At 46.7% G+C, this 13,603-nt stretch overlaps 6 non-coding genes across 6 annotated transcripts; 4 read left to right on the top strand and 2 right to left on the bottom strand.

The window, feature by feature from the left end:
- Positions 1-3,673: 3,673 nt before the first annotated feature.
- Trnaq-uug lies at positions 3,674-3,745 on the top strand. Its single transcript has one exon. It is a non-coding gene; the product is annotated as a tRNA-Gln (tRNA).
- A 1,225-nt stretch (positions 3,746-4,970) lies between these two features.
- On the top strand, positions 4,971-5,042 carry Trnaq-uug. Its single transcript has one exon. It is a non-coding gene; the product is annotated as a tRNA-Gln (tRNA).
- A 507-nt stretch (positions 5,043-5,549) lies between these two features.
- Positions 5,550-5,621, bottom strand: Trnap-ugg. Its single transcript has one exon. It is a non-coding gene; the product is annotated as a tRNA-Pro (tRNA).
- A 3,851-nt stretch (positions 5,622-9,472) lies between these two features.
- Positions 9,473-9,544, top strand: Trnaq-uug. Its single transcript has one exon. It is a non-coding gene; the product is annotated as a tRNA-Gln (tRNA).
- A 1,136-nt stretch (positions 9,545-10,680) lies between these two features.
- Trnaq-uug lies at positions 10,681-10,752 on the top strand. Its single transcript has one exon. It is a non-coding gene; the product is annotated as a tRNA-Gln (tRNA).
- Positions 10,753-11,259: 507 nt separating this feature from the next.
- Positions 11,260-11,331, bottom strand: Trnap-ugg. The gene has a single exon. It is a non-coding gene; the product is annotated as a tRNA-Pro (tRNA).
- Between the last annotated feature and the right edge of the window lie 2,272 nt (positions 11,332-13,603).

Below are 13,603 nucleotides of genomic sequence, written 5' to 3'. Positions count from 1 at the left end.
GTAAAAATGCCACCCAAAAGAGGCCAAAAACGGAGATAAAATTCTTTAGGCAGGCTGTCTGGACCCGGCGATTTACTGGACGGAGAGCGAGCAATAAAATCGAAAACATCATCTACCTGGAACTCCGGAAGAAATTCGCCGTTCGCGTCAGGGGCGATCGTCGCAGTTAGATCCCCAAAGACATCATCCGAAAGAGACTCACCAGAATCATCGGCAGAATATAGACTAGTGTAATACTGGTGAAGAGCACGAATCAATTCCTCCTGTGCAATAAGCTGCCGTCCATCATCCACCGTAAGAGAAGAGATGAAGGAGCGACGACGACGAGTCTGATGCCGTAGCAGGTGGTACAAGGATGTCAGTTCACCTTCAACAAGAGAGTGAGGTTTCGACTTAACTCGCAGACCATCCATCTGTCGTCGTTTAAGGCTCAAGAGCTTGGCTTTAATACGACGAACATCATGGATCCGCAGAGGAGAGGTACCCGCCGCGTCATATAGTTCACGCAGGACAGAGTAGTAATATTCATACGTGTTCTTAAAATCACGCGCCCTTGCAGCACAGTAAAAAATCAAAGTCTGACGAATCTTGGGCTTGGCAAACGCAGTCCACCAAACCAGCAAGGAGGGGTATCGCGGGACAGAGCGAAGACATCGCTCCCACACGCCACTTATAACATCATCCATAGCACTGTCGGCAAGGTGGGAAACATTTAACATCCACTGGGAACGATAAAGTTTTGCAGGTTGGTGACTAAGATTTACAGTTGCAGTAAAAGCACAATGGTCAGAAAAACTAGTAGGAATAACATCGACAGAAAGAATTTTATCACATAAAAAATCAGATAAATAGAATCTGTCGAGTCTACTGCATGAGGACGCGGTAAAAAACGTATATTTCACCAGGGTTGGATATTTGTGTTCCCAAACATCACGCAGATGCATCGTACGAACTAAGTCATGTAAATCACGGCAATAATTAAAATTGGGGGACTGGTCTTCAGGGCGTAAATCACAATTAAAATCGCCTCCGAGCAGGAGACTCCGAGGACTCTGCCGCAAAAGATAAATAAGCTCTTCTTTATAAAAGCGCGATCGAGCCACAGTGTGACCCGAACCAGAGGGGGCATACAAAACAACGAGGCGGAGATCAAAAAGACGACAACCAATCCCACGGCCAGAGTCAAGGAATTCAGTGTCAGTAATAGGAATGCCCTCTCGAAAGAAAAGAGCAGTTCCTGTTGAATATTCCGGCGCGACATTAAAAACAGTTTTAAATCCAGGTAGAGAGAGATCAGAAAACAACACTTCCTGCAAAAACACTACGTCCGCACAGGCGTCGTAAATAAACTGCCGCAAAGGGGCAATGCGAACGTCGGACTCAATACGGTTAACATTTAAGGTAAGAAAGGTGTATGCTTGAACCATAGAGAGAAAAGCGAGAAAACAAATCACCTACACCGACGCACCAGCGTCACAGTCCATAGCAGGGGTGACGGAGGCATCCGAGGGAGGGGGACTGCTACCCCGTTCCGCGGATCCCTTACGTTTCGGTTTTTTACGAACAGCATTAACGTTCGGCTGAACGCGTAACTTGCGTCGGCTGACGGGCAAGGAAGCTTCAGCCGTCGGTGACGTAGGAGGGTCAAGTTCTGTATCCGACACCACCCGCGCCGGTCCACATGCGGGATCCGGGGTCGCGGGGGAAACATCCGACAAAACGGAATGGTCAACACCTGCACTAGCTTCCGGCAAACATGGACTGCACGGAGGCGAAACGTGTGCAGGAAGGTCCGAGGCCGAAGAGTTGGAAGGAAGCGGAGCAGCTCCGCTGGCAGAGCTATGGGGCAGCGAAGCAGGAAGTTGTCGCGGCTCCACTTGTTGTGACATCGAAGTCGGTTCGGAAGACGGCGCCAACAGGCCCGACCGACGACCCGACTCGAGAGAAGCTGCGTCGGAGGCCGGAGGGGCGCCAGCAGCCACCACCGGAACCGCTACCTCAGGAGGGCAGGGAGCAGCTACAGTACACAGTGGCTCGGAGGATGCCGGTCGCTCGGACTAGGGCATCTCAGGGAGATCCTCATCCGTACTATATCCATCGTGTGGGCGACACCTCTTATTATTTAAGAGTGGCACACCCACCTGAGGGACAGACGGAACAACATCAGATTTAGCACGCAAAGGAGGAAATTCTGTGTCAGGGGTGCGCAAAACCTGGACTGTGCTACACCAAGAGCAGAACCACCTGCAACGAGGTCAGCGACCGTTAACTTGCGACGCTGTTCGAGAGAATTTTTTAAAACAAAAACTCTCCGCGGACAGTCGGTACGCACGTGACCACTTTCATTGCACAAAAAACAGGTGCCAACCTGACCACTATATGTTACATGGACGCGATATCCACCGATCTGCAGGTGAGATGGAATATTCTGCTTAACGTGCATTTCGACTGAACGAATACCACTGTAACATTGCAGGCGATGTTGGCTTGACCAGCGTTCAAGGCGAATGCTCTTTACATCACCATACTTCTGTAGACCCTCCTTAAGATAGACATTATCCACCTTCGGTGGAAGGTGGTAAACACAAACACTGGTGTACGTAATGGAAGCATTGGAAAGCAGCACGGTACTTGCAGAATCATCCCGATGCCGAAAGAGAACTTGATGACCGTATTTAGAAAGAATTTTATCAACCTGAAGTGGGTCCATAAACTTAACAAAGAAAACATACAGTTCAGTATCAAAATAAGCAGTGTGCACCTGATCCGAATGAACACCAAAGGTATCTACCAACCAATCATGAATCTCAAGAGAACTAGGTTGCACATGGCGGGTTGACTTGTCAAAAGCAAAACTAACTGTAGCCTGACGAGGAATAACCTGGGACGACATTTTCAAACTATGCGGTCGATACCGCTACACAAAAAAACACTGAAATAAGGACAGAAAGTAACACAAGGTACGAAGCAACGACGGAGAAACACTCACAGAAGTTGCAACACAACACGAAACAAAAACGATAGTCCACTATACGTAACGCAACGGCGGAGCGGAAGACTAGGCACGTCCACACTGCACGGCGTCTAAAGCGGAACTTACCCTAGACCAACAGGCCGCACAAGTAAGCAGGTCTGCACCCCGCCACCTACTGAGATCTTGCCGCACTTGCTAGTTGCAGCATCCGATCTGTACCATATTCTCAAAGAGGTTTCTTAATCTGACACCTACAACATGCGCTGTGCTGAACAAAAGTGTATGTGAATGCTGAAAGAGCCGCTTGAGTTGTGTGACAGTATTTCGACCGTGTGAAGTGCAAATGTTATCGTGTCACGCACAATCCGCCCACTACGTAGCGTTCTGTGTCAGCACGCAGTTTTCGACAGTACTCTGTGTCCATAGCTGTTTTCATAGCTAGGCTGCTTCCAGCACAAAGCATCCACCATACGAAAGAGGCTGTTTCGCGATTTTGATTACCTGATCCTTCGACATCACTTCATGTACGAATACTGGCAAGAACTCTCGCTACATTCGAAGGTGCTCCTTCCACTTCCTGCCTACTTGGTTGCTTCATTTGCCACGCAAACACTTCTTGAGGACCCTACATGTAATAACATCGCATCTTATCGGCTTAATTACATGATACTACTGAATTTAAGATCGCCACAGGCATCCGGTTCCATGGTGTAATGGTTAGCACTCTGGACTTTGTGTCCAGCGATCCGAGTTCGAGTCTCGGTGGAACCTGACGCTGTGTTTTGCGATCGTTTCTAGAAATGTGTACGAGCCGGTGGTTGGAATTGTATATGCAGAAATTTAACTAGGATCATGAACTGCAAAATGTTAATAGCAGTCCACACGTGAATGGGGAACGCACCAAATGCTTATGGTTTTGCTACTAGGATTAATAACGGACGTAAGGGGTTCAAATGTTAATAGCAGTCCACACGTGAATGGGGAACGCACCAAATGCTTATGGTTTTGCTACTAGGATTAATAACGGGACGTAAGGCGTTCAACTGCGAGAAGACGACCTCAGCTGTTCCTCCCCGCAGGAAAGACATCTCACCGTTTTGGGTGCTGCATGCGCATGCATTTAACAAACTTGAATGCGATGTACTAGTTCCTGGGGAACGAATGGAATCGTTGTACGTGCCAGTCTTTACGTATAGATATAAGTAAGCGAAGACGGCTTAATCCTGCCACGTAGATTGCTTTCCATAAGACGCACCTGAGAGTCTCATGCGCCGGTGGCCCGACATGCAGTTTGTCCTGCTGCATGGCTTACTTTCAGAGACTCGCAAGTTTATCGTAGTGCTGGGTTGTCACGAAAGTGAAAAGTAGGGCCTGGCCGGGATCTGAACCCGGGACCTCCTGCACCCAAAGCAGGAATCATACCCCTACACCAACAGGCCGCACAAGTAAGCAAGTCTGCACCCCGCCACCTACTGAGATCTTGCCGCACTTGCTAGTTGCAGCATCCTAGCTGGACCATATTCTCAAAGAGGTTTCTTAATCTGACACCTACAACATGCGCTGTGCTGAACACCAGTGTATGTGAATGCTGAAAGAGCCGCTTGAGTTGTGTGACAGTATTTCGACCGTGTGAATTGCAAATGTTATCGTGTCACGCACAATCCGCCCACTACGTAGCGTTCTGTGTCAGCACGCAGTTTTCGACAGTACTCTGTGTCCATAGCTGTTTTCATAGCTAGGCTGCTTCCAGCACAAAGCATCCACCATACGAAAGTGGCTGTTTCGCGATTTTGATTACCTGATCCTTCGACATCACTTCATGTACGAATGCTGGCAAGAATTCTCGCTACATTCGAAGGTGCTCCTTCCACTTCCAGCCTACTTGGTTGCTTCATTTGCCACACAAACACTTCCAGAGGACCGTACATGTAATAACATCGCTTCCTATCGGCTTAATTACATCATACTACTGAATTTCAGAGCGCCACATGCATCCGATTCCATGGTGTAATGGTTAGCACTCTGGACTTTGAATCCAGCGATCCGAGTTCGAGTCTCGGTGGAACCTGACGCTGTGTTTTGCGATCGTTTCTAGAAATGTGTACGAGCCGGTGGTTGGAATTGAATATGCAGAAATATAACTAGGATCATGAAATGCAAAATGTTAATAGCAGTCAACACGTGAATGTGGAACGCTCCAAATGCTTATGCTTTTGCTACTAGGATTAATAACGTGACGTAAGGGGTTCAACTGCGAGAAGACGACCTCAGCTGTTCCTCCCCGCAGGAAAGACATCTCACCGTTTTGGGTGCTGCATGCGCATGCATTTAACAAACTTGCATGCGATGTACTAGTTCCTGGGGAACGAATGGAATCGTTGTACGTGCCAGTCTTTACGTATAGATATAAGTAAGCGAAGACGGCTTAATCCTGCCACGCAGATTGCTTTCCATAAGACGCACCTGAGAGTCTCATGGGCCGGTGGCCCGACATGCAGTTTGTCCTGCTGCATGGCTTACTTTCAGAGACTCGCAAGTTTATCGTAGTGCTGGGTTGTCGCGAAAGTGAAAAGTAGGGCCTGTCCGGGATTTGAACCCGGGACCTCCTGCACCCAAAGCAGGAATCATACCCCTAGACCAACAGGCCGCACAAGTAAGCAAGTCTGCACTAGAGCTCTACATTTCGATGAAAACACCCGCTCGATCATTTCCCATTTCGTGCCGCTGCTCGACGGCTGGGAAAGGCTCACGCTACGATACGGCTGTGGCTGTCTAATGCACCATGTGGCCGGTTGTCCTCCACCTCTCGGTTATCGGTTGGACTGTCGAGCACTGCCGTGCGCTCGAGCGTACTCACAAACCCGGCCGGTGACAGTACAACCGCCGCGCGCTCTACAGTGCCGAATCGCATTAGAAACCGTGTGTAAACGCAGTGGACGACCTGGCTTTGAGCAGTGCAGACAGCGTTATGGATAAACCAAGGTCGTAAACGTTCCACTCATGAAACGAAGAGTAGTATTATGGATAGAATTAGGAGCGGCTCATTAGTCCTGAAGAAGAAAAACATGTCGGAAGAGGAGGCGAAAAGTGAAGCTTGGAAATCGTTTACACTTGTAGTGGGTCCTGTCACGCAGGCTTCTGCTGTTTTCGTGCAATGTACCACATGTGGTACCATACTTTCGTACCAGTCAAGCACAACAGGTATGATTCGGCACTGCAAAAGTAAATGCGGAGCAGGAGTCCACCGTCCACTTGCAGTACCAAGCAGCATAAAGAAAGTTGTTGTTGATAGGTTGGTCGATATGAGTGGAATAGATTTGCTACCGTTAAATACTTGTAGTAAGATTGGATTCAAGAATTATTCGCAGGAGCTCATCAATGTTGGCGCCACTTACGGCAAAGTCAGTATAGAAGATGTTCTTCCGCACCCTACCACTGTATCGCGGCATATTAAAGAAAAGGCAGACAAAATACGAGTGACAATGGTGCCCAAGCTAATATGTGCCTTAAAGAACAAAATGTACGCTTTAGACGCTGATCTGTGGTCAGATAACTACATGAAGAGAAATTTTTTGACTATGACGTCGCATTATGTGAATGATGAGTGGCAGCTAGAAACGCTTGTTTTGATAACAACCGAGTTTCCGGACGTACTTAAGAAAGGAGAGAACATACGGCACGAAATCGAAGAGCGGATGCTTGAGTTAGGAATTAACAAGAATGATCCTACGAAATGTTACTTTGTCACCGACCAAGGAGCTAATATGAAGAAGGCACTTGAATCTTACGACCGTTTGCCTTGCTTTGATCACTGCTTGATGACTGCGCTTCGTTACACATTTCAAGAGACGTGTTTAGAAGACGAAGCCGCTGAAATCCTGTCGTGTCTACTATCAGCAAGAGCTATAGTAGGCTATTTTAAGAGATTGGGTCACTCGGGGCGTCTGCGGCACTCTGTGAAGCAAGAAGCTGCAACTCGGTGGAACAGTATACTGTTAATGCTCAATTCAGTCATAAGTCAAATCGACGATATTCGAGATCTACTAGAATCCCGGGGGCAATCGACACTCTTAGAAACCTTCCAAGAAGGGTGCGTACGAGACGTTGTCGCTTTTCTAACCCCCTTTAAAGAAGCGAGTTTGGATTTGGAAACTGCAAAGATAACAACGCTGGAACGTGTGCTGCCGTGGTACAAAAGTCTGTTACATCATTGTGAACCAATAGACAGTGACAACGAGGTAAAAACACTTTCTATAGGTTACGATCCTTTATACAACTGTTGAATTATCAGAGTGCAGTTATGTATATTGAGTTTCCTTTTCAGCTCATGGTGAAAATAAAAAGGAGAGCAGCATACTTCATCACAGAGAAGTGCAAAATTGAGGCTATCCATTACGTTGCCACGGGTCTATGGCCACCACGGCGACATTTGAAGAAACTCACAGCAGACGAAAACCAAGCCGCGTATGCTGAAGTTCCACGATTGTACTCGGAACAGCCCGTAAATGGTAAGGTTCATTCACTGAAACCAATTAGTAAACATATGTTTGTTTGTCTAATCTGCCATCTTTCATTAGATCAACATTTATTACGTCTACAATGTGATATTTGGGAAAGGTTTCGCAACTTAAACATTCCACAATGCGTTTTGAAGTAATCTGTGCGATATATATAAAATGTCACCGTAAATATAGTCGTTTACTAACCAGTAATTCTAACTACGGTGTATACATATTTGAAGGTGACAGGAATATCTTACGGATGTTTTCATTCATGTTTAGAGTCAATTCAAGCAAACAGTGACCAAGTTCTTCCCATGAAAAAGTCCAGGATGGACTGGAGTTCGGATGAGGACGACGAAGGTGGACACACAGTTACTACCAATGAACTCGACAGGTACCTTTCGCTCTCCAAATCCGACTGTAGCTGTGCCGAAGGACAAATTTTTCAGTGGTGGAAGACGCACGCGGGGTTATTTCCAAGGCTGTCAGTAGTAGCCAGCAGAGTTCTCTGTATTCCTGCCACCAGTGCTGCCAGCGAGGGAAATTGTAGCCAGGCCGGTCACCTGCTGTCCAGCAAAAGATCGTGCCTGGTATCAGACAAGGTGGATGATCTCTTATTGATCCATCACAATTACGTATGTATTCACAACATACCACGTAACCACAAGGAAGGAAACATTCCTCAAACTCTATAAATGTATGATTCCACTTTCATTGACTTCACAGGAAGAAGTTCAAGCCGCCAGCTCTAGTAATAGCTCCAGGAACACAAGTGACACCTGTGTATCAGGGAGCACCAATGACGAAAATCGAATTGTATAGTCATGATTCACTTGTAACGTTATTAACAAGTCATAATTTGTTCAGAAATTAACGTTTGTGCAACAAAATTTCGTGAGTATTACTTTTAACTCCGTCATTCCTTCCCGATCCTGCATTCAAAATTAATACAACGTATACGTGGCCGAGTTTGGAGATAGGCTACACATAGTCCACGATTAGACTACTGTGTTCCCGTTTGTCTACCGAACGGAACAAAATACTAAATACAGACATTGCAGTTTTTAACGTTACAATTACTGGAATACGTGATAACCTCAAAGTCAAACTCCAATAGTCTGCAACATATTAACAAACATCAAATGTAACATATACAAGTGTATTATTTAGGTCATAGAACTGGTAGTAAACAACGAAAGACATTTGTAAAAGAAATAAGTGAGTGGTTAATGTGAAGCGGTGGCCTCTGATCTCAAGGAGTGTGACGAAGCGCCGCTCGCTGGCGCTGAGTCCACCGGTTACTGGCGACCGGCCGGGCGTTTGGCGCACTCGGCCGAGCGCTGGCGATCGGCTGCCCACAGCCGGCGGCAGAGGACGCTCGGCCGCATACTCCCGAGAGCCAGAGGGGCGAGCGGGACTCGCCGGTAAAAATCGGAGATAATGCAGACCTCTAGCCTGCACCCCGCCACCTACTGAGATCTTGCCGCACTTGCTAGTTGCAGCATCCGATCTGGACCATATTCTCAAAGAGGTTACTTAATCTGACACCTACAACATGCGCTGTGCTGAACACCAGTGTATGTGAATGCTGAAAGAGCCGCTTGAGTTGTGTGACAGTATTTCGACCGTGTGAAGTGCAAATGTTATCGTGTCACGCACAATCCGCCCTCTACGTAGCGCTCTGTGTCAGCACGCAGTTTTCGACAGTACTCTGTGTCCATAGCTGTTTTCATAGCTAGGCTGCTTCCAGCACAAAGCATCCACCATACGAAAGTGGCTGTTTCGCGATTTTGATTACCTGATCCTTCGACATCACTTCATGTACGAATACTGGCAAGAATTCTCGCTACATTCGAAGGTGCTCCTTCCACATCCAGCCCACTTGGTTGCTTCATTTGCCACGCAAACACTTCCTGAGGACCCTACATGTAATAACATCGCATCTTATCGGCTTAATTACATGATACTACTGATTTTAAGAGCGCTACAGGCATCCGGTTCCATGGTGTAATGGTTAGCACTCTGGACTTTGAATCCAGCGATCCGAGTTCGAGTCTCGGTGGAACCTGACGCTGTGTTTTGCGATCGTTTCTAGAAATGTGTACGAGCCGGTGGTTGGAATTGTATATGCAGAAATATAACTAGGATCATGAAATGCAAAATGTTAATAGCAGTCAACACGTGAATGTGGAACGCTCCAAATGCTTATGCTTTTGCTACTAGGATTAATAACGTGACGTAAGGGGTTCAACTGCGAGAAGACGACCTCAGCTGTTCCTCCCCGCAGGAAAGACATCTCACCGTTTTGGGTGCTGCATGCGCATGCATTTAACAAACTTGCATGCGATAAACTAGTTCCTGGGGAACGAATGAAATCGTTGTACGTGCCAGTCTTTACGTATAGATATAAGTAAGCGAAGACGGCTTAATCCTGCCACGTAGATTGCTTTCCATAAGACGCACTTGAGAGTCTCATGGGCCGGTGGCCCGACATGCAGTTTGTCCTGCTGCATGGCTTACTTTCAGAGACTCGCAAGTTTATCGTAGTGCTGGGTTGTCGCGAAAGTGAAAAGTAGGGCCTGTCTGGGATTTGAACCCGGGACCTCCTGCACCCAAAGCAGGAATCATACCCCTAGACCAACATGCCGCACAATTACGTACGTCTGCACCCCGCCACCTACTGAGATCTTGCCGCACTTGCTAGCTGCAGCATCCGATCTGGACCATATTCTCAAAGAGGTTTCTTAATCTGACACCTACAACATGCGCTGTGCTGAACACCAGTGTATGTGAATGCTGAAAGAGCCGCTTGAGTTGTGTGACAGTATTTCGACCGTGTGAATTGCAAATGTTATCGTGTCACGCACAATCCGCCCACTACGTAGCGTTCTGTGTCAGCACGCAGTTTTCGACAGTACTCTGTGTCCATAGCTGTTTTCATAGCTAGGCTGCTTCCAGCACAAAGCATCCACCATACGAAAGTGGCTGTTTCGCGATTTTGATTACCTGATCCTTCGACATCACTTCATGTACGAATGCTGGCAAGAATTCTCGCTACATTCGAAGGTGCTCCTTCCACTTCCAGCCTACTTGGTTGCTTCATTTGCCACACAAACACTTCCAGAGGACCGTACATGTAATAACATCGCTTCCTATCGGCTTAATTACATCATACTACTGAATTTCAGAGCGCCACATGCATCCGATTCCATGGTGTAATGGTTAGCACTCTGGACTTTGAATCCAGCGATCCGAGTTCGAGTCTCGGTGGAACCTGACGCTGTGTTTTGCGATCGTTTCTAGAAATGTGTACGAGCCGGTGGTTGGAATTGAATATGCAGAAATATAACTAGGATCATGAAATGCAAAATGTTAATAGCAGTCAACACGTGAATGTGGAACGCTCCAAATGCTTATGCTTTTGCTACTAGGATTAATAACGTGACGTAAGGGGTTCAACTGCGAGAAGACGACCTCAGCTGTTCCTCCCCGCAGGAAAGACATCTCACCGTTTTGGGTGCTGCATGCGCATGCATTTAACAAACTTGCATGCGATGTACTAGTTCCTGGGGAACGAATGGAATCGTTGTACGTGCCAGTCTTTACGTATAGATATAAGTAAGCGAAGACGGCTTAATCCTGCCACGCAGATTGCTTTCCATAAGACGCACCTGAGAGTCTCATGGGCCGGTGGCCCGACATGCAGTTTGTCCTGCTGCATGGCTTACTTTCAGAGACTCGCAAGTTTATCGTAGTGCTGGGTTGTCGCGAAAGTGAAAAGTAGGGCCTGTCCGGGATTTGAACCCGGGACCTCCTGCACCCAAAGCAGGAATCATACCCCTAGACCAACAGGCCGCACAAGTAAGCAAGTCTGCACTAGAGCTCTACATTTCGATGAAAACACCCGCTCGATCATTTCCCATTTCGTGCCGCTGCTCGACGGCTGGGAAAGGCTCACGCTACGATACGGCTGTGGCTGTCTAATGCACCATGTGGCCGGTTGTCCTCCACCTCTCGGTTATCGGTTGGACTGTCGAGCACTGCCGTGCGCTCGAGCGTACTCACAAACCCGGCCGGTGACAGTACAACCGCCGCGCGCTCTACAGTGCCGAATCGCATTAGAAACCGTGTGTAAACGCAGTGGACGACCTGGCTTTGAGCAGTGCAGACAGCGTTATGGATAAACCAAGGTCGTAAACGTTCCACTCATGAAACGAAGAGTAGTATTATGGATAGAATTAGGAGCGGCTCATTAGTCCTGAAGAAGAAAAACATGTCGGAAGAGGAGGCGAAAAGTGAAGCTTGGAAATCGTTTACACTTGTAGTGGGTCCTGTCACGCAGGCTTCTGCTGTTTTCGTGCAATGTACCACATGTGGTACCATACTTTCGTACCAGTCAAGCACAACAGGTATGATTCGGCACTGCAAAAGTAAATGCGGAGCAGGAGTCCACCGTCCACTTGCAGTACCAAGCAGCATAAAGAAAGTTGTTGTTGATAGGTTGGTCGATATGAGTGGAATAGATTTGCTACCGTTAAATACTTGTAGTAAGATTGGATTCAAGAATTATTCGCAGGAGCTCATCAATGTTGGCGCCACTTACGGCAAAGTCAGTATAGAAGATGTTCTTCCGCACCCTACCACTGTATCGCGGCATATTAAAGAAAAGGCAGACAAAATACGAGTGACAATGGTGCCCAAGCTAATATGTGCCTTAAAGAACAAAATGTACGCTTTAGACGCTGATCTGTGGTCAGATAACTACATGAAGAGAAATTTTTTGACTATGACGTCGCATTATGTGAATGATGAGTGGCAGCTAGAAACGCTTGTTTTGATAACAACCGAGTTTCCGGACGTACTTAAGAAAGGAGAGAACATACGGCACGAAATCGAAGAGCGGATGCTTGAGTTAGGAATTAACAAGAATGATCCTACGAAATGTTACTTTGTCACCGACCAAGGAGCTAATATGAAGAAGGCACTTGAATCTTACGACCGTTTGCCTTGCTTTGATCACTGCTTGATGACTGCGCTTCGTTACACATTTCAAGAGACGTGTTTAGAAGACGAAGCCGCTGAAATCCTGTCGTGTCTACTATCAGCAAGAGCTATAGTAGGCTATTTTAAGAGATTGGGTCACTCGGGGCGTCTGCGGCACTCTGTGAAGCAAGAAGCTGCAACTCGGTGGAACAGTATACTGTTAATGCTCAATTCAGTCATAAGTCAAATCGACGATATTCGAGATCTACTAGAATCCCGGGGGCAATCGACACTCTTAGAAACCTTCCAAGAAGGGTGCGTACGAGACGTTGTCGCTTTTCTAACCCCCTTTAAAGAAGCGAGTTTGGATTTGGAAACTGCAAAGATAACAACGCTGGAACGTGTGCTGCCGTGGTACAAAAGTCTGTTACATCATTGTGAACCAATAGACAGTGACAACGAGGTAAAAACACTTTCTATAGGTTACGATCCTTTATACAACTGTTGAATTATCAGAGTGCAGTTATGTATATTGAGTTTCCTTTTCAGCTCATGGTGAAAATAAAAAGGAGAGCAGCATACTTCATCACAGAGAAGTGCAAAATTGAGGCTATCCATTACGTTGCCACGGGTCTATGGCCACCACGGCGACATTTGAAGAAACTCACAGCAGACGAAAACCAAGCCGCGTATGCTGAAGTTCCACGATTGTACTCGGAACAGCCCGTAAATGGTAAGGTTCATTCACTGAAACCAATTAGTAAACATATGTTTGTTTGTCTAATCTGCCATCTTTCATTAGATCAACATTTATTACGTCTACAATGTGATATTTGGGAAAGGTTTCGCAACTTAAACATTCCACAATGCGTTTTGAAGTAATCTGTGCGATATATATAAAATGTCACCGTAAATATAGTCGTTTACTAACCAGTAATTCTAACTACGGTGTATACATATTTGAAGGTGACAGGAATATCTTACGGATGTTTTCATTCATGTTTAGAGTCAATTCAAGCAAACAGTGACCAAGTTCTTCCCATGAAAAAGTCCAGGATGGACTGGAGTTCGGATGAGGACGACGAAGGTGGACACACAGTTACTACCAATGAACTCGACAGGTACCTTTCGCTCTCCAAATCCG

Source organism: Schistocerca piceifrons, chromosome 2, assembly GCF_021461385.2.
Source record: "Schistocerca piceifrons isolate TAMUIC-IGC-003096 chromosome 2, iqSchPice1.1, whole genome shotgun sequence".
Lineage (NCBI taxonomy): Eukaryota > Metazoa > Arthropoda > Insecta > Orthoptera > Acrididae > Schistocerca > Schistocerca piceifrons.
This window is presented reverse-complemented; position numbering and strand designations above follow the sequence as displayed.